General features: G+C 36.7%; 1 long non-coding RNA gene across 2 annotated transcripts in view; it reads left to right on the top strand.

Annotated features, from left to right (window-relative positions):
- The window catches only part of LOC141579813 (uncharacterized), a 43,207-nt gene that overhangs the window by 1,766 nt on the left and 18,104 nt on the right, over positions 1 to 23,337 (top strand). For both annotated transcript variants that reach the window (XR_012511826.1, XR_012511825.1), the window contains one exon: positions 22,669 to 22,723. This is a non-coding gene — a long non-coding RNA (uncharacterized LOC141579813). The remainder of the gene's footprint in view (positions 1 to 22,668; positions 22,724 to 23,337) is intronic.

The following is a 23,337-nucleotide window of genomic DNA, read 5'->3' as shown; positions in this document are numbered from 1 at the left end:
AAAGCAGGAAGGTATTGCTCCTGAATAAACAGCTCATCAAACGTCTGAGAACAGAAGGTTTCGAATGTATCAAAGCAATTGGCACAGTTGTTCACTAGTTAATTAGGAACACAAAGGCACTTTCGTCAAGCTGCCCAGACCAGGGGGCCATCTGTGTGACAGCATTGCCTCTCTGATGATATGTACAAACAGAGCTTAGCCAGAGCCCCCAAGGGAAGGCTTACTGACCTCCCTGCTTTAATATATATATAAAGCATATGGAAGAGATGAAAAAATTGAATATAATCACAGAACTAGCCCTATTTTTAGTGTTTAGTCTTCTGAATAATTTCCTAGGGACTTATGTCCTATCTATGTTAGTTTTGATAATTGCTTTATTTTACTGCTACATATTTTAGTAATAGTCATAATTATTCCCAGTTTTTGGAGGTCAGGGCACTTCTAATGTAGTAACACATAATGTATTATAAGTGCTTTTTTTTTTTTTTTTTAAGTTCTCTGCCTTCTGCACTGTGTATAAGTTTGTGAAGGTAAGAACCATATCTATTTTGTTTAATTTTTTGGCCCTTCTACCTAGAATAATTCTGAAATGTAGTAGAATAATGGGATGATTTGGAAAGTGTTTTTCTTTGAAAAATAATATTTTTGGTTTACTCTGACTCCTGAAAACCACATCCCCACATTCATATACCCACATTCAGCTTTGCAAAAATGTATATTAGTACCTGAAGTTGCTTTGTATAATAATAATATTTTTGTTCCTTATCATTCTTATATTTGAGTGAGGGGAGAAAATGATTGAAATGCCTTCTCTATCATACTGATATGACATTTGAAAATCACTTCTGTTTGTTAATTCTACCCTCCTCTTTTACTATCTAAATTGCCATCATCCTAAATATCATGTATTTGTGCCAGAAAGAGGCCAGCATGAGGTCACTGTGTTTGGCACAATTTCCTTGTTAACAGGTCGGTCACTGATAATGAATGGGCCTCATTTCTGGGGCTCCTTGAGCCTCAACCACATGTTATCAGGAGCCAGAGAGAACTAATGCACATGCACCATCACCTATGTTTCTGGTAACTTCTGCCTTTTTTGGTAGAAATAGGTGCTTCTTCTTTGTCACCGGAGTTCCTGATACTTCATAGACTTACTTATTTGCAGGCCTATTGGCCCAAATAAACAGTGGCTCTTGAAGTCCAGGGCCATTTCTTATTTCTTACTGCATGTATTATTCGACCACACAGAAGCTGAGTGTGCATAAGACATGACAAAATAGCAGTATGGCTGATGCTTAATGAATCTCTAGTGGATGGATGATTCTAATTAGTCCAATAGAAACTAAATGTGAGATGACATATATATATATGTATATATATACACACATACATATATATGTATTTTTTTAACTGGCATTTTTAGAAACTAAAGAGACTTCCATTCTATTCCTAGTAAGAACAAAGCAGGCTTTCTATAGCTAAAGGATAGTGTTCAAATAAATTCTAAATCAATCTCTTTAATCGTGACTGTTACTATCTTTCGTCCTTTGGAAGTTGTTTCCTCCTTTCTAAATCACTTAAACACGTGGTTCACATCCTTCCTTGTCTGTAGCCTTTTGCCAAGACCTATCAGAAAAACAGACTCCACAGAGCTGTAATTCCACGTTGCTTTAACAAGGCTTAGTGGAAATAAATAAATAAATAGCTTTCCTTCTTAATTTTCTAACTACTCCAAAACAGTTTACTTCTTTCTTTCCTTCTTTCCTGATTTATTTTATTCCTTTATTTTTTTCTTCACTTTTTCATTGAAAAGTCCAACCTCGGCCTTGCTAATATGCTAGAAAGACATACAAGACTCAGAAAAAGTCCTTTTACTCACAGTTACAGGTTATTACTGCAAAAGGACATAGGCTAAAATCAGCAAAGGGGAAATGCACATGGTCAAAGCCAAGGAGAAAGCAGGTACAAGCTTCCAGCTGTTCCCTCCCGCTGAAGCCATGGAGGATGCAATCAATTCTCCCAAAAATATCTGACAACACCTGCAAATTGTGGCCAATCAGAGAAGGTCAACCAAGCCTTACTATCCAGAATTTTTATTGGGGGTGGGTCATAAAGGAATGAAGCACCAATATGGTTGACCTCAGGTTCTACCCACTCTAACCTCAACCCCAGAGCAAACATTGGCATTCACCATAAATCATATTTTTAGGCAAACTTATTTGATCAAACTGGGACAGCCAGGTCCAAAGCCCCAGGTATTCAAAAATAGATATTTTTCATAAATACTGCATGGCTCAAAGCTTTAGGCATGCAAAAACTCTCATATCAGGCAGAATATTCCAAGGACTCAGAAGCTATCTCCCAAGAGGGCAGTCAAGGGTCAATCCTAAAGATGGGTCTCTCTTCGGATATGCAGATTTTGAGCACTCCAGACCTGCTGAATTAACCCTTTTGGTATTATGGTCACAGAGTAGGGTACATTATGTGCACTAATTTTAAGGTAAGAGATCAATAAATTTTTTACACATGGTACAACTATGCAGTTAGCATCCAGATCAGAGTACAGTTTATTTTTGCTTTTAATTATCTATATCCTTGTCTTTCCAGCAAGTTTCTTGTGAATTTCATTTAGTTAGACATTTTTTTAACCACTCTGGTAATCTTATTTTTTTTAGTTGACATGAATTTACAGTTTAGCTGAGTTTAAGTCTATTTCCTTTCTATTTTTTTTTTCTTTATTTGCCTTAGCCATGAAATTCTTACTTTATATTGATAGTTCTCATGGACTCACATTTACTACTTATATCACAATTCTTCATAAGTTAGACAATAATTATTCTCTCCTTATTTCTGGATATAGTGCATCCAGTTAGAGATTATATTTCCCATTTGGCTAGATGTGGTTATGACATCATAGGTGCCAGACTCATAGGAAATTAGACAAAGTAATGTGCAAAATGTCTGGAATGTCCCTAACTTAAATACACACACATATACACACAGTCATTTTCCCTTGGCTGGCTCTCATTTTTCCTTCCCAGATTCCAAAATATGAATGGATTAGTAACCTAGATATTTCTAGGTGAATGAGGGCAATGCTTCAGAGAATGGCAAAACAAACAGATTAGAAAGAACCCGAGTCCTGGAGTGACTATTCCACCCAGCTGCCCTACCGGCTCAGTTTGGCCACAATAAACTTCTATCATCGTTAAGCCATTGTATTTTGAGGGGTTTTAAACATGATTAGCTTTTAATGATCACAAATAATAACTAGCACCAGATAGCAAGTCACAAGGATTATTTAGAATTAGACATACTGGATACTGTCATAGCTTGTAAGAATTTTGAGGTGTTTATTAGACACAGATGCACTTTCAATATATCAACCTTTTACCTTTTGAGTGACAAGGTTGAGAAACCTACTCTCTGTTTGTTCCAGTAGATATACTTTTTAGAACTGGACTATTTCCCACGTTTTCACATTAAAAAGATAATGATAGATTTCAAATAACAGAGCTAAAATGTTCTCCTAACCTGTCCCGTTCTTTGGCTATATGATATTGAAGGTTTTGACTCCCAAATCACCTTGAGATCCTCTCCAGGGTCGTAGTGCAGCAACCAGCCATGGCCTGCCCAGATTCCTCATCTGGCCAGTGAGTAACTTACATTGCTGTGTAAATATATTATGTGCATGGAAAGAACAGCAAATTGGGAGTAAAGCTTTATATTCATACCTTATCTTTTATTCTTTCTTTGTACTGCCTTTGGCTACTTTGGGTATCAGAGTAATACTGATAAGATGAGTTGAGAAGTATTCTCTCTTCATATTTTCTGGAAAAGATTGTAGAAAATTGATATCAATTTATGTTTAAATATTTGGTAGGTTTCTCCAGTAAAACCATCTGAGTCTGAAGATTTATTTTTCAAGAGCTTTTTAATTATAATTAAATTTTCTTTAATAATTACAGGACTTTGCATTATCTATTTCACTTTGGTTGACTTAGTAGTTTGTGATTTTCAAAGAATTGATCATTTTTTTTTCTAAGTCCATGTGCACAAAGTTGATCATAGTGTGCCCTTATTATCTTTTTAAGATAAGAAGTTAAATGTAGAATCACCATATGATCCAACAATTCACTTCAAAGTATTTACTCAAGAGAGATAGAAACATACGGCCACAAGGAAACTTGTACACAAATATTTATAGCAGCATTATGCATAATAACCAAAAGGTAGAAACCCAAATGCCCACTCATGGATAAATGGATAAAGAAATTGTTGTATATCTACACAATGAAATACTATTCAGCTACAAAAAGAGGTGCGGAGTACTGAGGCATACTACAACGTGGATGAACATTGAAAACATTATGCTGTGTAGAAGTCAGAAAAAATGGTTCCATGTTGTATGATTTCTATAAATACAGATATATATTCAGTACAAGCAAATCCACAGATACAGAAAGTTGATTGGGGGTTAGCAGAGAATGGGGAGTTGGGGAGTGATTATTTCACGGGTACTGGGTATTTTTATGGGGAGATGAGGGAGTTTTGAAACTCGAGAAAGCTGGTTGCTGCACAGCATTGTGAACACACTAAATACCACTGAAACGTGAACTTTAAAATGGTTACTTGAATTTTACGTGAATTTCACCTCAAGAAAAATATTTTAAAGGCAATTAAGAAACAAAGCCTTGACTGCAAGCTCCTTGAGGGAAAATTCTTTCATATTTCCCGTGTAAGATCTCAGGATAAGTGCTAGAAACTGAGCAGCTGAGCATAAGTCCTCGCTGACTGTAAAAAAGTAAGCAATGTCACTGGGCAAGGGCAGCTGAAAATTACAACGTGCTAAAGCAATAACAAAAATATACGGTAGCCATTGCTCAAGTTGCCTCCATATGTGAACTACGATTGACTATTCAAAAGTCAGTAGCGATTCTCAGAAGAATGCTGGCAACTTCTACCATCTGCGTCTGCACCGGAGCTGCCCTCCAGATCTGTCAGTGGCTGTAGCTGTTCACCTACAGTGACAGGCATTTGAGAGGAACGCTAACTAAAAATACTTGCTGCCACCTGGCACTGAATTCCCCCTAGGCTTTTCACGTCTCGGAAATTTTCTGTAGGTCAGCAGGTGTAGCAGGGCTCCTACTCCCAGGAAAAGCAGTGCCCCATTTTCAGAATGTCATTACCATGGCAGAAAAATCATAAAATTAGGAGACACGAGTATTTGTCCTGCTACCTAATGCAAAGCAAAATTGTTCCCTGCAGCATGGTCTCACACGTGCTTTGGTGCTGTCTAATTTTAAATGGTTCAGCTTCTACAGATTTTGGGATATTTTTTCTTCTTTAGTGCCTGGTGTGGCACCCAGTGATTTAGCGTCTGCAGCTTTGCTGTTTCTGATATTTACTAGAGGACATGGCGTGTCTGAATGAGAATAAAACAAACGCTGTCATTTACATGGGAAAAGGCGCCCAAAGAGGTGCGGGCATGCAGCCTTCACCAGCTCTCTTTAGAAAGAGGAACTATGTATTGTAGTAGGAAAAAAAAAATAGGATAAATATTGTAAAGTGACTCTAATTGAGACTGAGTTTCTGCCGCCATGACGGTATGATGCTGTCTGGCAACATTTAGGGCATTGCCCACGCCTCCCCGTCACTCTTGCAGTTAACAGGTTATCATCCTGTTATCCTCCTGGATGATACTCCGCGTCCCTGGGTACAGCTTGGCTTTCCAAATCCCACTTTAGTTAACAATGTATTTCTCGATTGTTTAAGAAAGTGTTGGAAAACCCCAGTCAAAATAAGCAGATTTGTGGCTATTTGACCTAAATAATATAAGAACCAGGAAGATTACGTAAATGGAAGTCTGTTTGAAATCATTTCAGTGTGAGAGTATGACTCTTTCTACTTAGAGCACGAGGTTCCGGGGATGCAAAATGTAGAACACGTGGTCTTTACACTGTTCCTGCAGCACCTCATCAAGAGAATGAATAACCAGCTGTAATACAAGGGGATTATCAACAACTGAAAAAAAGGCACTTACAATAAGAAGTCAGACTATCCACATTCCTGTGAAGAGCTCTGATCAAGAGGTTCGAAACTCAGGGGGAATTGAGGAAATAAGTAACTGCTAATGCCAGGAGAACAGGTGGGGCTTCGTTGCTGTGGCTGTTCCCCAGAAAGGGCGACGATTGGTAGAAATGCAAATTAGCATTACAACCTGTTTCACTGGACCACACTTCTTTAAGAGATGGTGATTTTTTTTTGTTGATATTATATATTTTTTCTATGTGTGGTACGTTATCCTTTCATCCAAAGTACACTGAGCACCAAGATCCTGGATGATTTTGTTAACTAAGAATCTTTTCAGAGAGAAGAATCATACACGTTTAGAAAGAATTCTTATCACAAAGTTACAGACATGGTTTCTTTTTACTAACAAACAAACAAAAAAAGCTTCAGAAAATTTAGCTCAGCAGATTGTGTGTGGATATTGATGGTTCAGCAAAGTCACAGGATTTTGAAGGGACTCTCCCATTAAACTCTCAGAGTCAGATGGGCATGCACTGCCTGTCCCCAGGGTCCTTGATCAGCCCTCTCTGCCAGATGCTTGTTGATTGCTTCTACTCAACACACGTCTTCAATGTCTTCCCCAGCACTGTCTCTTTAGTATTATGATACTGCATGACCTTTGCTCAGATCTTTGATCACAGACCATGTGTTTCTCATGAAGCATTTGGAAAAATTCAAGTTGATAATTTCCAAATCCTTACTGATATAAAGGAATCTTAAAAGAATCTAAAAATGATCTTAGGTTTTTATGTACTATCTAGTGTAGTTACCATACTCTGTTCAGTGTTATCATTTTTAATTTGCCTGCAATCTCCAACGGTGGAGATTGCAGGATAAGTTTGATGTCTTATCTGTTATACACACCTTAAGATCATAGAAATGCACTTTGTTTTGTTTACTTAAAAATGCAATTCTTGAGTGAAAATAATAGCAGTCATAAAATAATATAATGAATCACCCAAACCAAAGTTAAGTCAATCAGACACATGGCCAAGTCAGTATATTTAGTGATGCACATCAAACTACATTGATGGAAATGGTGGAAGATCGATGAAACAAAAGTACAGCAGAGTCACAGGGTCCAGCATGCTGAGTACGACTTGCACTGTCACTAAAAATGCCAATAGAACTTAGGAAAACTGAAATGCCAAAGTCAGAGTTAATTATTTCACTGAATTTTTGCAATGGTCATGGAAATTTATTCAGTCTTGGCTTAAGCATTGTAAAAGGGTTGAAAGCTGATGAGAGTTCAGATAGGAGACAAACAAGACAGAAAAAAAATAGGTGTGTCAAAGACTCCTAGAAACTAAGTAGGAGCAAGTCAGTCAACCAACTGGTCAACTGGTATCATACAATTCAATAAGAAGGGTTACGTGCTTTAAACATAATGGGCAGTTTAACCTGTGAAAACGGGGTTAAATGATTGTATACTGGATACTTGCAAGTGTGTAACTATGAACGTGAGGACCCTGCAGAAGAAAAGCAGGATAGGAAAGGACATATAAGAAATGGTTGTTGGTCTGTCTAGAGAAAATAAGCAAAGTTAAATTATGGAATAAAGGGTTGTGGAGAAATGAGATCATTATAGCTTAAATCCGAGCAGCAACTTCAATTTTCAGCTCCTATAATTTCCTGTCCCTTTGATGGTTCTGCCGTAGATCTGTGTGAGATGAGACTCAGGCACATGATTGCTTGAGATGGATTCCAGCTCTGACTTCTCTTGTAGCCCTTCCGAGAGCTGATAGGGATTCCACTTTTAGAGTCGCCAGGTCATTTGAAAACCAGGTTTTGTGAGTGAACTAAGATGTGCACCCAGATGCAATTATGAGAACGGTTCACAGATGTGTGACTTCTTACAAAAAATATTTCATTATGGGTATAAAATCTACAATATGATTAGCTTCCCTTTCAGCTGCAGAATTTCTACAAAATGTTTTGCATTTCCTGGTTCTGTAAGTACCCAAAGCAGTAGCAAATAGTAGCTTTTCTCTAGATCCTTTAATGAGTACCTGAAGCACAGCAAACAGGATCATTAGCAGTTTTGCCTTCAGCTCTGAGCTTCATTTTTGTGAGCTCTTGACCTATTCAGTGTTTCTGAATCTGTGCAAACTAAGTGAAACGAGGTACAAGGATTCAAAGAGCAAGAATGAAGGGTAATTAACCAAAATGGCCTCACATAGCGGGGGCCAAAGTCATGGCGGAGGTGTTAACATCACACTTCCCAGCCAGCTGCCAAGAAGAAAGGAAAGGGAGAACATATAGTGGAGTAGAGAGGTAGGGTCCAGAAAGGGCAGAAGAAAATGTCAGGAATGGTTTGAGACCAACACAGTATATATGTTAGACACTGATAACTTCTGCTTATGTGATGCCAATACATATTTTAGGGTTAGGTGTGGCAACTCTAATTGTATCACTTTTGAATAGTGGATTTTATAGCATTATTATTATTGTTGTTATTGTTTTCGTTTGAATAGTAAAATAACTTCTGTCAAGCCAAAAAGATGCAGAGCATCAATATGGAAGTAAATAAAAATCGGACTCTTTGGGTTGAAGTATTTACTTTCTTTACTCAGTTTATCCTCCTCTGCCTTGGTGAGACCTTAATTTTGTAATATCACTGTTTTACATTTTGAAAGGTGAATACATTGATTCCATTCCAGGAATGGATTAGTCACATCTTTCGCCAACCCTTCATTTCTTGGCAAATCTCTCCTTGACTGCAAATAGCTCTAATTCTTCATATTTACTTGTTTCCAAGATTGTATTACTTCCTTCCCTTTTTTCTTTTTCCTAATGTACATTTTTCCATAATATCCCATAATATCCCCCAAATTCCTGTGGTCACAATCAACAAACTCAGTTATCTTTTGAATAGGAAGCATCATCCCAAGACTATTAGTTCTGGCTGAAGAAGCAGCTTCGTTTGAAGTTGCCTGCCTCCTGCCATTTCAAATAATAATCAACTATCAAAAGACGCCCTCCAGGAATGTCACAGAGATGAACAGCTAGATGTAAGGAAAGCTTTCAGTACCCTTGGAATAACTGATAGACTCGAATTTCTCTCATAGACCGACGACTCATTACCATTACAGATGTGAATAAATCATGAGTTCTGCTTCTCTAGATGAAGGCTGTCGCTACGCCTGCAGAGTCCGTAATCAAGGTAGTTTTCCAGATAATATAGGAAAAAGAAAAAAAATAGACTACTTTTGCTTCAATTAGCAAGATATTTAAAGTGTACGGTTGAAAGAAATTTTTTGCTTAAAATATCAACGTAATAGCTTCCATCCGCCTTTTTGCTAAATGTGTAGAAACAAACAGTTTGCAAAAAAAAAAAAGAAAAAAAGGTATTGCTTTTCCTCGGTGGACTTGCAAAAGAGACATCAGAGTAGCTTCTGGGTATGTTGTAGAAATGCACAGGAACTATAAAAAATAATTGAAACTTGCAGAGTGATTTTCAGAGTTTTTTTTTTTTTTTTCACTGCTGAATTTTGGTCTTTGCTCTATTTGAACTTATTGCTCTAAACAATTTTCCCAGAATTTCTCAAGGTCACCTTTATTTCCAAGGATCATTTGAATCACAATCTCAGGGAAAATGATGACATCTGAACTGTTTGTTTAGTCTGGTGCTACTCAGTCTGGCTGCATTAGAATCACTGGGGAAGTCTTTAAAACTAGTGTCACCTAGGCCCTACCTGCAGAGATTCTGATTTTAAAAGGCCCAGGCATCAGTTTTTTTTTAAAAGGTCCCGAGGTGATTCTATGTGCCACATGGCTAGGGTTAAGATCCATTGAACTAGTCAATATCCTGGAAGCCTTTTACTCGTTTCCTGATCATGAAATCCAACCTAGTGTACTTGTTGTCGTATTGGGCCTAAAGTAATATGCAACTACATCTTAATTAAGAAAGATGCAGAAAATAATCTTTGACTTTGCAGGGACCGATGGATCTTTATTTTTGCCAGTCCCTACCTTCCCCATCCCTCCTATCTGAAATTTACTTGTGGATTTATTACCCAAAATGCTGATCTGAGTAGGAAATATACTAGCCATCAAGTCTTACTATATGGGGAGGCATGGAATTCATTTCATTGACGTTGACCTAATATATTATCTCCAAACCTTGATATTCCCTTACCTCTGTTAGCATGTGACAGTTCTACTTAATGTTCGAATATTCTTTTCTGCAGATAAGTCTGGTGGCTAAGTTTTGGTCACCCCAATTATCTCCTCCTAACCGTATACAAAAGATCCTTCCTGTCATCACTATAATCTCTCATTAGTGCCTTGTTAATAAACAGATCACCTAAAACTGATTTCACAGAGTCCACATACCTCTTGGTATTGCCTGCTGCACCAACTCTTACTTTCGTGGTTTCTACCTGGTCTCCACTTGCTTAAAGGACACCTGAGCTAACCATGCCTGAGGGACATCTAACTTGGACTTCTCAGATGTCTGTGAGCAGAGTAATATTTTCCCCCAGCGTATAATTTACTGTCTTGGCTTTCTTGCTTCCCAAACTGCTTTGTTTTGCACAGATCCCATCTTACCTTATACTTGCTTTATTATGAATCTAAAGTTCTGCAATGCTGATTTTCAAGACTTACTAGTTATTTTCTCTTTTATTGTGTTTCTTACTTTCACTAAAATTTATAATCCATCTATTTACTGATTTGCCTACTATCTATTTACTGTAGATTACAGGGTGTATCATATGTGTTGACAACCTGTAATTTTAGAATCTTAAGAAAAAGGAAAGTTTCTAAACAATAAAATAAAGCCTTCCAAAGGCAACACCCTAGAGATTAGACAGGGTTTAGTCATTATGTCTGAGCCTGGGGCGTTCCAAATGCCTTCCAGCAATTTTTTTTTTTTTCCTGTTTAAACTTAATTGAACTTGCAAAATGTTTTGCTTCCGAATTATAGGCTGGATCCAATTATTTAATATTTATATATCACTGGGCTCTAAAAGGAAATTTAAAGAATCTAAAGAAAAAATATAAATCTTAGTATGTGGCCCTGCTACTTAATTTTGAGAATACATTGTTCTTATACTTTACAAAAACAAATTTAATTTCACTTATTCTTAGAACCACGTTAAAAAAAGTTTAAAAAAGATTTTATGTGGATTATTATAACTATTTACTGTGTTTTTTTCTAATAATACACAATCCTTCCTCCTGTGTAAAACACATATGAAATAAAAAGCCAATATTATCAAGATAAGTTAATGCATTTCAATAAGGATGATAGAGATAGTTACGTTATAATGATGGCAAAACAAAAACTCCATGCATTTAATTTGGTAGTAATAGTTTTATCTTGTGATGACCTTTCCTCTTTTTTTTCCCTGTGGTTTAATATTCTACTCTTCTTTCAGAATCAATGTCTTATACATATTCATTCAAATGACAGATTGTTGTTGCATGGAGTTCTGTCTTTAGATATCTCAGAGCTATAAATCCTTCATACCATGCAAGTACTACAGAATACTACACTGTCAAAATGATTCAGCAAAAGGCAAACAGTGTTGCAAAAACCAACCAGTTACAAATAGGGAGAAATAAGGAAAGTATATTTTCATTAATTTCTATTCATAGGGATTTCTAGTTTAAAGAGATGTATTGAACACACCCCTTGACCTTCACTGTCTCTTGTAAACTCACTGAGATGATGATAAATGGTTCAAAAATGGGTAAACTCCCAAGCTCAAAGAGAATAGGGGGGAAAAATGACAGCAGATGAGAAACGTCAACTGAATTTTGGAGGAAGAAAAGCACAGTGTAAGTTAGCAGATGTGAAAGTTGAAAGCTAAGAAGAGCCCGCAGGCTGACAGGTGTCAAGTAGCTGGCGTGGAGTGAGTGCTTCAGAACGCAGGGCTGAGGAATGGAACAGCTGGTCAAGAGTCCACGTCCATTCCGTGGGGAGAGCTAACTACCTGGCCCCCACGCTACACATACCCATAGGTTTGCTCTCTCCAGAGACTGAATGAGAGGCTCTCAGAACTCAAGTGCACCAGGGACAGATTAAGGAATCTTGCATCCTAATCAGTTTGACCCCAGTCACTTTTCCACATTTGACTGCTAGAAAGCTGGAAGACAGGCTTCTTTACCAAAGGAAGAATAAATGTTTACTCAAAGAGCAGAGAACTACAATTACTTAAAACTGTTCATCAACAAAATGGTTGGGTTTCTCCATTTAATTTCCTGCTGGTAGGTGGAGTAATGGATCCCAAGATTTCTAGATCTTAATCCCTGAATAATGTTAATCTGTCACCTCACATGACAAAAGGGACTTCGCAGATGTGATTAAGCTAAGGGTCATAAATTAAGGATAAGGACATTATGCTCACACATTACGTTACACAGGTGGCCCCAGTTTCAGCACATAGGTCCTTAAAAGCAGATAACCTTTCCCAGAAATAGACAATGGGAGATGTGGCTGTGAACGAATAATCAGAATGATCATTACATAAAAAAATATAAAATATAATATATGTAAATGTATAAATATTAATTGAATATACATGTTTATTAAGTTAAATATAAATATAAAAATATTATATAAAATATAAAAGAATTGGACTCACTTACTAGATTTGAAGACCCAGAAAGAGATCGAGGAGCCAAGGAACGTGGGAGGTCTCTTTCTCGAAAGTGAAAAAGGGGAGGAGATAGATTCTCCTTAGAGCCTCCAGAAATTCATATGGCCCTGTCAACCCCTTGATTTGAGCTCCGTGAGACTTGTGCTAGATTTCCAGCCTTTAATACAGTAGGATAATACATTTGTATTGTCTAAGCCATTGAGTTGGAGGGAATTTATTATGGTAGCCATCAGGAATTAATAGCTTCCCCTTTTCACAACCCATCATTCGCCAAGCCTTGCCCATGCCCAAAGCTTTTAGTCTGTGTTTAGTTCCTCTCTTGAAAATGTGAATGGAAATCCTGGAATGCCAGGCATTTAAAGAGAGTCTCTAATATGAAAGACAGAGAAGAAAATGAACGAAAGAAAGCTTCACTGAGGAAAGAAAAACAAGGTGGGAAGTAGAATAAAACTTAAAGAAAAGAAATTGTAAATTACTGGACTCAGAGAGGGGGAAAGTTTGCATTCATGTTATAGAAACAGAATGCTTAAACATTCAGAAAACAACAAGAGTTTAAGATGTGTGTGTGTGTGTGTATATCTTAAATCTTGAATATTTTAAGGAAATCTCTCAGAAGGCAGAAGAAAAATACCAAAAATTAAAAAAATAGAAAAGAAAATTAGAGGATTGATCCAGGAGCTCCACTTTTCTCCTATCCATTATCATGCTCTATAAGAGAAGCTCCAGAAATAGAAGAAATGAGGAAGAAAATATCAAATAAATATTAAATTTAAAAAAACATGATTTTCTCCCTTGAAAGAGCTTATCAAGGGCCCAGCATAACAAGTGAAAAATGACCCTCACCAAAGGACAGCATCAGAAAATTTCCAAATAATTGGAAATAAAAAGGAGATTTTGAGGATGTTCATAGGGGAAAATAAAAAAAAAAAACAAAACACATCCTCCAACTGAAACAAATAGCAAAGTGAACTTTTAGTCATGTGTGAGGCTAAAATTAAAAAAGAAAAAAGTGTTCACATTTTCAAAGATTTCCCATTCACTTGTTCTTAAGAAGAAACTGCATGATATGCTAAGATAATAATATGGTAATCTAATATTGCATAATAACATAATAATAGTAGGAAAGGACAGAAGTCATCCCAGAATGACAGCTGTGCAGCTCACTTAGAAAGTAACTGGTCCAGACAGAAGGATATAAAGTTTCTAGAAGGAATATAACCAAGAATACAATAAATCTGAGAGATTTTCTGACATTTTCTAACGTATGGAAAAGAGATCTATACTTCCCATGTAGAGTTTTGAGCTGGATTTTGATAGTGAACAAGAAAATGAACAAATGATAAATAAGGCAATTATTATCTCCAGGGACAACAGAAATGTGTTTGTAAAGCAAATATAATCATAGTGAACTGCATGACTTAGCGCTGAATGATATTTACATTGTGTTAATAACACAAACACCAGATATTGCTTTAACCAAAAATGAATAAAGTTATATAAGGTTGAAGGGAAGTATGTTTATATAAATACAGATGCACTTACGTACCCATGTGCACAAATGCTCAGACTGATGGTACAGAGTGGGTTCTAGAGTTAAACCTATAACTTTCACAAAATGAAATGAGTAGATTATATATTTTTAAAAATTAGAACACAGTAGAAGAAATGTACGTAGAAAAATGCAAGTAAATTTTGCAAGTGAAAATAACCAAAAAAGTTGAACGTAGTTACCAATTTCCCTTGAGGCAAGGGAAGCAGATTAGAAGGGATAGCCAGGAGGTTGATTTTTTTTCCTCAAACCTGTTAAAATATTTGGGTTTTATTATTCCATAAAACAGGCTTTACCTATAAGAGGTGTTCTGCATAAAAAGATGTAGTAAAGATAATCATAGATACTTACAATATGATTTTCCATTGAAAAGCCACTATACTATAATATGCTTCAATATGAGGTAATTATAACTGAAATAAGAATTTAGCAACCAGTAACAGCTTTATAATCTGCACATAGGTTACGAAATAATCAAATAGACAATATTAAACCATTTCTTCTCACCTGCCAATGTAATTCACTAAGAGATGTCTGATAATAAATTAATATTGACTTTCAGATTTAATGAGTTCATTACAACAGTCATTAATGTAATACTTCTGAAATTCAGAGTGAAATATGAACTTGATTTAAGTAAGATATTTAAATTGTGCAATTAACCAGAAAGCACACTCATCCAGACGGCGTCTGTTGTCATTCCCACTATTACAATAAATAATTCACATTTCTACCATAACGTATTTCAGGGTGTGTTACTGGCGCAACAGACAGGGAACCTTAATTGGGCTTTTATTATTTTAGAATATTACAAGCAGCATTATGAGGATTTTATTCACATATTAAGTGAGCTCTCCCATGACTTTTCTATACCTACAACTTCTTAATTTTACTTAAGTAAACAGCGGTGATGCTTCAAGCCTATGTTCTGCTGGAAACAATATTCACGGGGTAACTTTCTAAATAAGAACTTGCTGACTAAAGTCATTTGTCAACAGGAAGTGTGAAAAGTAAGGTCTAGGCAGAAAGGAGTTTAATAGTCACCGGCATTCTGCATTCTGTCACAGGATTGCTGTGTGTGCATGCATTGGGGAGGTTCCCAAAGGCCAGGTTTCAGCTTCTTTAGAGATGCCTATAAGCCACTCTATTCAGGTGAGTCAAAAGATAATGACTGATCAAGCAGGTAGTAGCTTTTATACAGGTACTGCCTCTGACCCTTGATACATAATCTGAATTTACCCGATTGGTTCACAGATGGCTTAATTTGTGGATGTCTGCTTCACTAAATCCAGGGAGATTTTAATCAAGTGAGTCTTCAATAAGTTATTCTGTATATTTCTCCAGTGAGTTTCACGGTACGAGGTCCAGATCACTCTGGTCCAGTGGCCACAAAGATGTTGCGGGTGTTTTCCAATTTTGGGATGTATGCTGCCAAAGTTAGCACTGAGTTTCATTTGTTTCATTGTTTCACCTTTCATAGCTATATTTCATATGTCAAATGTGTAAGTTTCTCAATGAGAAAGCCACCTGATTCCCTAAAGGATTTCGTAGTTAGTGAAGTTATGGATTACATTATATTCAGAGACAGCATTATTAAATGACTTGATGTGTGCACTCCAAACAGACAATGCTCTTCTTCAAGATTTCGAAGGCAGGATTTGAATCCAGGTCAACACAATGACAAAAACCTTTAAAATAATTTATGCCTTAAACAGAGTTGGGAATTCTACTGGCTTCAGCAAGAAAGTTTCCTGGATATTAGCCAGACCACAATTCTTCCTATTCCTGGAGGGGAGATAAAATAGATAAACTGTTTCCACTCTGAATATTCCAGCCCAAGAGATATTTTAACCATGCTGTTTAAAGGAGTAAAAAAGCAATGGAAGTGTTTTCTTCTACCTGTCTTCCAACTACAATTTTGTCTACCTGCTACTTTTACATGTTTATTTCAGAGACTACAGAAGTCCTTGCTTGCAGTGTTTCAGAAAAAGGGGAAAAATGTAATAATTGGATGTCATCCCCATCCAATATCTCTGTCTCTGGGAAGATTATAGAGGAAGGACAGAAAACACCCTCTTTTGAAGCAGCTGCCACATCGTGACCATTAAACTTGATTTTGGCAAACCTCTTTGTCAAGCCCATTTGTTTTGGAAACATTCCAAAAAGTCACTTAAAAAAATATCTCTCAAATTATTTCTATTTCCTAATGTTGTGATAGTTCATCTCACAGATTCGAAAAAGTAAGCAATGAATTAAGAGGAAGACTTGTAAAAGTAAGCTCTCTGTGATTTTGGCAAAGTCCCCAAACAACAGAGACTGGTTGTGTTAAGAATTACAGCAGAGGTCTTAGAAACTTAAGTTAGTTTAAGCCATTACAAGGTATGACAGAGTAAGTTACCTGGCCAAGTGTAGGCTTCCCAGGAAGGCAGACACACAGGGCTGTGACAACCGTGCCCGGCACAGGGTCGCCTGGCTGAGAGCCAGTGGGTGGTGGCAGAGATCTCTCCCGCACTAAGCTCGTCCAGCTTTGTACTCAGAGATGGTCTGCATCCTCTGGGAAGGAGGTCTACTAGTTAGGATGCCTTTTTATAAGCACTGAGTCCAGCTGTAGGATCAGAGGAACATGAGGATAAACCAAAGTCAGAAACAGAGGAGGAAAAGCCAATCAGACTAAAAGATATGTATAGACTTTGGTCCCAGCTTCCTTTGTGAAAATGGAACAACCATAAAACTTAGTAGTGGTAGTGGTGGAGAGAGAGAGTCTTGGGGAAAAGAGTGGCTAGTATGGCAGTGTTTACAGAGTTATGCCACACAGCAAGGGCTCATGACGGAGCTGGGCAACCTGGGTGGGGTGCACATGCAGCTCCCAACCCCAAGCCCGGTGCTGGTTCCACTGCCTCTGCACTCTGGACTGGCTACTCTCGTTCCTGGATCCACAGCCGTTTTGCCTTCCTTGACCTCCATGCTTGCTTTAAACCACAATGCCCATGACTTATGATTACTAGGTTATTTGATAGCTAAAATAAAACTTGTGTATTATTCACTTATTCATAATGCAAATATATTTATGCATGCACATATGTATACTCATGAATGTACATCTTATGTACACATGACATGTATGCGTGCACATGTACACACATGTGTTTATGTGCATGTACATGTGTGTGTGCATGTGTGTATCCTGCACTTGGACTTCTCCTTTTGGCCTAAGCAGCAAGACTGACTTTAGAAGAATCTGTGCTATACTTATGTCCTTGTCTTTGGATCTAAAATTAAACAACATTTGACTTATGGCAAAACACTGTAGAGCATGACCCCAATATGTGGATGCAAATGACCAAAATATTCCAATTTAAAGGTATTTCTGGATTAATAGATAATTCCCTCGATTATAGAGGGAAAATTTAGTGTCGAAAATCGAATGAAATACAGATTCTAATAAGATGCTACCGTAATTGTCTGTGGGAATTGCAATTACAGTAAACCAAAATAAAGAGCTAATCCTTGAGCCAACGCTGCCCTGGTGCAACAACATCTGTGCAGAGTTGTAACACTGAGTCTCACCTAATCTTACCAGGTTAATCCTGTAGTGGGTGAATTACTCAAAGAACAGGGAGTTCCACATATATCAGGTGTCAGACTGAGTATAATCCAGTCCTATCCAAAGACATTGCTCAGTTCTTCTAATTTTCTGAATGTGATTTAATATATGATTTTGTGAAACATCTATCATAATGATTTATTCATGTATCTTAATTGGCAAAAAGTGTGTATTTATATTTATAACATGAGAAAAGAATGTTTGAAAGATCCTAGTTGGTCAAATTTATTTTATGAAATTAATGGGATTGTTGTAATGTATGACTACAAAGAGTTGGGGAGATTTTATGGATAAACCAAACACGTGTCTAAATATAGAAAACCATACCCAATCATGCATAAGTGAAATCTGCTACCATCATTCGTGAATGTTAAATGTCAACAGTGATGGATATTTATACAGAAAAGGAAGAAAAGGTGGAACAGTGGCATTATGGATCAAAGTTTTTCAGAATAACATTGATATGTTTTGACAGAGTGGAGAAATAATAAAATACTTTAAAAAAAGATTGAAAAGTCAAAAATAGAAGAAATGTGTGCCATGTTCCATAGACAACAGCCTGGAGGTCAGCACCATTATTTATTCATGAGTGAGAATTCTTTGTCAATTATGTAGAGAATTGCTTGCCAACCAGGGTGCCAAGGGACCCATGGATGGCCCTGGAGGGACCACTGTTTCCACAAAGTCACCAGTTGGTTGTTTTAGTTAATCATGTAAAACAGAAATGATTCATTTTTGACAATTCAGTGGAGACAATTTCTATTCACAGTCATCCCTTGGGTTGAATCTGATTTGAAGGTGGATCCAATTTCACCCCTTATGATTAATCAAAAACAATAATCAATTTATAATGTGTGAAACTGTAAGTAAACGCTATAGTAAAAGATGATCTAAGGTTTTAGGAGTGAAGTACAGTTATGAAACTCATGGTCTCAGAGTTCTATGCACAGTTCTTTGATGGTAAAGAAAATATTATCCTGAACAATACTTAACTGGCCCGTATCACCACAGACAACTAGCAAAGAGCGAGATTAAATATGTAAAATGCACTTGACTGTTTGTCCCTAGCCCTGGATAGAATTCTAACAAAGGATAATATTTAGTGACTCTTTGTAAAGTTACCCTAACTGAGTAAGTACAGTTCAGGTACCTATGAATATTATATTTTTTATCCATAATTAATAATAAACATTGATTATTTACTTTAAGCCAGATACTGTTCAAAGTACTGTCCTGAAATCAATCCTCACACAAGACTTGTTTGTTTAATATATGGTATGGGATAAGTACTACATTTGCACATTTTTGTAAATGAAGAAGTTGAAATTTAATGAGTTTAAATTTTATCCGAAATTTCTTAGCAAGCAATTAGTAGACACGGTATTTAAACTCTGATTTGACTTAACCCAAAAGCCATGATCTTATATATTATGATCTATTACAGAAATGGTGCCAGTACCACAACTTTTAAAACAATCTATTGAGGAGAAGAGCAACAGGCTTGAATTGGAAACTTGCCCATATTTACTCAAAAAAGACATGTATACATCATGGAATATGATTACTTAGAATTAACCAATTAAGGAAAATTAGAAAGGCATTATGCCTACCAAATAAAGATCATTTATATATATTTTGGTCTAAGAAGGAACTGTAACTGTTTTGGAAACATTTGATGTTGACAAATGCAACAGTAGAAAATCTCCTTTTAACAGTATAATATGATTAAACTTAAAAGCTTTCACACAGCAAAAGAAACCAAAAGAAAAGACAGTCTACTAAATGAGAGAAAATATTTGCAAATGATGCAACCGATAAGCAGTTAATATCCAACATATATAAACAGCTCATACAACTCAACAACAACAACAGAAATGAAACAATTTAAAAATGGGCAGAAGAACTGAATAGACATTTTTCCAAAGAGGAAATGCAAATGGCAACCGGCACATGAAAACATGCTCAACATTGCTAATCATCAAGGAAATGTAAATCAAAATCACAATGAGATATCATCTCATACCTGTTAGAATGGCTATCACCAAAAAGAGCACAAATAATAAATGTTGGTGAGAATGTGGGGAAAGAGGAACCCTCCTATACTGTTGGTGGGAATGTATATTGGTGCAACCACTGTGGAAAACAGTATGGGGGTTTCTCAAAAACTAAAGTAGAACACACAGAGAAAAAAATGTGACAATGAGTGTGTATATGTCCATGAATGACTAAAAAATTGTGCTGAACACTGGAATTTGACACAACATTGTAAAATGATTATAAGTCAATAAAAAATGTTAAAAAAAAAAAACAAAAACTAAGAACAACCATATGACCAGCAATTCCACCCCTGGGTACATATCTAAAAAAAAAAAACCACTCATTCGAAAAGATACAGGCGCCCCAATGTTCATAGCAGCATTAGTTACCATTGCCAAGAAATGGTCACAATCTAAGTATCCATTAAGAGATGAAGGATAAAGATGTGGTATATACATACAATGGAATACTACTCAACCATAAAAAAGGATAAAAGAGAATAAAATTTTGCCATTTGCAGCAACATGGATAGACTTGGAGGGCAGTATGCTAAGTGAAATAAATCAGACAGAGGAAGACAAATGCTGTATAATATCATTTATGCATGAAATTTTAAAAATACAATGAACCAGTGAATATAACAAAAAACAAGCAGACTCACAGATATAGAGAACAAACATGTGGTTACCAGTGGGAGAGGGAAAGGAGGAGGGGTAAATTAGGGGTTGGGGTTTAAGAGGTACAAACTATTATTTATAAAATAAGCTACAAGGTTATATTGTACAACATGGGGAATATAGCCAATATTTTAAAATAACTATAAATGGAGTATAACCTTTAAAAATTGTACACCTGTATCTTATATAATGTTGTACACCAACCATACCTTAATAAAAAATAAAATAAACAAAAAGAATAAAGATCACAATCAATAATGAAAAAAATCACAATCAAAAAATAATATGAAGTGTAGTTGGACAATTTGGTTCATTGTCATTCAACTTACTTGAGTCAGGGGACTTTGCTTCAGTGTTGCCTTATGTATGCTGTTAGAATCATATTCAAGTAATATGATTTAGATCTTTTCATGAACAGTGCAACTCAAGTGTCCTGTAAGATTCAATAATAAAGTCGTCCCATGTGGCAAAACTCCCATATGTCCTGTGCATATGTCCAAGCATATGACAGGAGTTCACTTGTCATCACGTCAGGTAACCTTTCCAATTCAACAAGGGGCTATTATTACCCTGCAGCTCACATCTCTGTATCTATCACTGTTAAGGTGCCACCAAAGACATAATGAATTTCCAAATGATTCAGATTAAGTCCAGCAACTCATCCCATTTCCATTTTGCTCTATGAATAACGAACGCTTCTGAGTCACATTTCCAGAGCCATCAAGGAAAAAGCAGACTCATTTTCCATGGTTATACAAGTTCCTGAGAGGATGCTGGTGTGGGAGGCAAGCAGGCTGAGAGCAGGAATTGCTTAAAATCATTCCCACCAACGTGGTGTCAGAAGGAAGCCAGTGTCTTGTTGCTAAGATAACAATGATAAAATCTCCTCTCTGGTTATGAGAATGTAGGAGGCCCTTAATGAAACAAGTCAGCTCCCCAGTGTTTTTCTTTTCTGTTAAACACACATTATGACAGATTTAGAGACTGCTGAGATCTCTAAGCTGCAAAACCATCCCGGATGCTATCAGTTTTCATGGGTCTCCTCAAAGCATTAGAGTCTTTTATTACTTGGGCAAAAGAAAGTATTTCATGATATACATTCTTTGGACCAGTCAGGGTAAGTGACTACAGCTGTGACAAGGAACCCTGAAAATGTCGCCGCTTAAAATTCACAGGGCTTGCTGTGTGATCCGTCACACTCAAAGCAAAGATCATTCGGCAACTCTTTTTAAGGCAAGAACTATTTCTCTGTTTGCCTAACACGCTGGAGTTCCTGAGATGTGCCAGGAAGTTTCGCCTCACAAGAAACATGGAATTAAAGCAGAACTCTGTATTCCTGACAGTAAACCCCCCCAGGAAACAAATCACTGGGAAAAGAGCATCAGTTTGTAAATGGAATGCTTCTTACTTGCACCAAGGACATGGAAAAGAAATCATTTTTTAGCTTTGAGATATCGCCCTTGAAACGTTTAAGTCATTTAACCCACCAGCGTGTACTCACTCTTAAGATCATCTTAGGACCCGCACCTTGGCAACCACGAAGTGACACACACACCTTTCATTGAAAACTCAGTATAGATTCTCTTGTGAAAAATCAGTTCTGAGGTTTACACTCTCCAAAACATGTAGATGGCTAGAAAAGAATGGGCTTCATTATATAATGAGCGTCCCTACACTATCCAGATTCTGAAGGAGGATAATCGTATTGATTTACTAGGAATAAATTCTGGCTGTAATGGTTTTAGCCGAGCTGCTGCATTTAAGGGATATAAACTATTGATCATAAGCTGTAAGCATCTTATCTGTAAATGAGTTATGCTCTTCCTGTTTGCCTGTATTTATCAGTGAGTGAAAAAGCAATAAGACAGGGGCAAGGAAACATATCACCATGGTAGTCTGTGACTGGGAACAAATAAGGAGGTTTGAACAGGAAAGTTGAGACTTAAAAGAATAAAAACCTGACATATAAATCCTGCAGATAAATTTTTAAAATTTATGTGATGTTTTAAATATACTAAAACAAATTGTAGTGATGAGTGCTTTGAGGCCATAAGATGGCTCTTTGTGGGGGTGGGGGATGCATTTTTTTTTTCAGTTTACTGTTGTTGTTTTCTTTTTTTCCAGGAAAAAGATCATATGCTGATGGACTGCATTTCCGAATATAATCACCAGGGGTCAGGTAATAGCTCAATGGCAGAACACATGCTTAACATGCAGGAGGTCCTGGGTTCAATCTCTGGTACCACCATTAAAAAATAAATTTAAAAAGAATATAATCACCCCTAACTGGATCCTTTGTGTTCTCCTTTATATGCTCCTGTCCACATTATTACTTGTCATTTATGGCTAAATTGTTCTTCGGCTCCTGGAAGAATTCCTTGCTCCCTTATTTACCCCACACTGATGTCCTTTCCCTCATTTCATGACCCCCAATGTTTACATCACAGAATTTAGCATCTGATTATATGTCACAATGTATAATACCTTGTCTTTGTCCTTTCTGTCTCTCCAGAGAGATTATCCAGCATCTCAGTGTCAGTGGCTGACACAGGGCTATGAATGCAGCAAATATTCAGTAAATACTTGCTCATAGTATGGATATGATTATATTCTTTTAGGAGTTTGATGTCTTTTGTTTTGTATTTTATGCAAAAAGAACCTTTCGAATAAAACTGTTATGACTTGGCCCTTCTTTAATTCTGGAGGGATATTTACTCAGAGGACAGGTCCTTTTGATCTACTGAATTTGGAGAGACCTCACTACCTACTAATCTCTCCAAAAGAAAAGCCTAT

The sequence above is a fragment of the Camelus bactrianus genome, chromosome 14 (assembly GCF_048773025.1).
Source record: "Camelus bactrianus isolate YW-2024 breed Bactrian camel chromosome 14, ASM4877302v1, whole genome shotgun sequence".
NCBI lineage: Eukaryota > Metazoa > Chordata > Mammalia > Artiodactyla > Camelidae > Camelus > Camelus bactrianus.
Note: the sequence above shows the minus strand (reverse complement) of the source record. Positions and strands in the feature narration are given on the sequence as shown.